Raw genomic sequence first — 1,650 nt, forward strand, 5'->3', positions numbered from 1 at the left:
GGGCCCCCTATTGCTCCACCGACGTACTCCTTCCTCCTATATATACCTACGGACCCCCAAACGATCAGATACGGAGCCAAAAACCTAATTCCACCGCCGCAACTTTCTGTATCCACGAGATCCCATCTTGGGGCCTGTTCAGGAGCTCTGCCGGAGGGGGCATCGATCACGGAGGGCTTGTACATCAACACCATAGCCCCTCCGATGAAGTGTGAGTAGTTTACCTCAGACCTACGGGTCCATAGTTATTAGCTAGATGGCTTCTTCTCTCTTTTTGGATCTCAATACAATGTTCTCCCCCTCTCTTGTGGAGAACTATTCGATGTAATCTTCTTTGTGCGGTGTGTTTGTTGAGACCGATGAATTGTGGGTTTATGATCAAGTCTATCTATGAACAATATTTGGATCTTCTTTGAATTCTTTTATGTATGATTGGTTATCTTTGCAAGTCTCTTCGAATTATCAGTTTGGTTTGGCCTACTAGATTGATCTTTCTTGCAATGGGAGAAGTGCTTAGCTTTGGGTTCAATCTTGCAGTGTCCTTTCCCAGTGACAGTAGGGGCAGCAAGGCACGTATTGTATTGTTGCCATCGAGGATAACAAGATGGGGTTTTCATCATATTGCATGAGTCTATCCCTCTACATCATGTCATCTTGCTTAAGGCGTTACTCTATTTTTAACTTAATACTCTAGATGCATGCTGGATAGCGGTCGATGAGTGGAGTAATAGTAGTAGATGCAGGCAGGAGCCGGTCTACTTGTCTCGGACGTGATGCCTATATACATGATCATGCCTAGATATTATCATAATTATGCTCAATTCTGTCAATTGCTCAACAGTAATTTGTTGACCCACCATAGAATACTTATGCTCTCGAGAGAAGCCACTAGTGAAACCTATGGCCCCCGGGTCTATCTTTATCATATTAATCTCCTACTACTTGGTTATTTCCTTTGCTCTTTACTTTGCCTTTATTTTACTTTGCATCTTTATCACAAAAATACCAAAAATATTATCTTATCATATCTATTAGATCTCACTCTCGTAAGTGGTCGTGTAGGGATTGACAACCCCTACTTGCGTTGGTTGCAAGGATTTATTTGTTTTGTGCGGGTACGAGGGACTCGCGCGTAGCCTCCTACTGGATTGATACCTTGGTTCTCAAAAACTGAGGGAAATACTTAGGCTACTTTGTTGCATCATCCCTTCCTCTTCGGGGAAAACCAACGTAGTGCTCAAGAGGTTGCAAGAAGGATTTCTAGCGCCGTTGCCGGGGAGGTCTACGCAAAAGTCAACATACCAAGTACCCATCACATACCCTTATCTCCCGCATTACATTATTTGCCATTTGCCTCTTGTTTTTCTCTCCCCCACTTCACCCTTGCCGTTTTATTCGCCCTCTCTCTCTATCCTTCATCTCTTTCTCAATTTGCCTCTTTTTGCCCGCTTGCTTTTTGTTTGCTTGTGTGTTAGTTTGCTTGCTTGTCACGATGGCTCAAGATAATACTAAATTATGTGACTTCACCAATACCAACAACAATGATTTTATTAGCACTCCGATTTCTCATCTTACCGATGCTAGATCTTGTGAAATTAATATTGCTTTGCTGAATCTTGTTATGAAAGATCTGTTTTCCGGCCTTCCTAG

Source organism: Triticum dicoccoides, chromosome 5A (genome assembly GCF_002162155.2).
Source record: "Triticum dicoccoides isolate Atlit2015 ecotype Zavitan chromosome 5A, WEW_v2.0, whole genome shotgun sequence".
Classification (NCBI taxonomy): Eukaryota; Viridiplantae; Streptophyta; class Magnoliopsida; order Poales; family Poaceae; genus Triticum; species Triticum dicoccoides.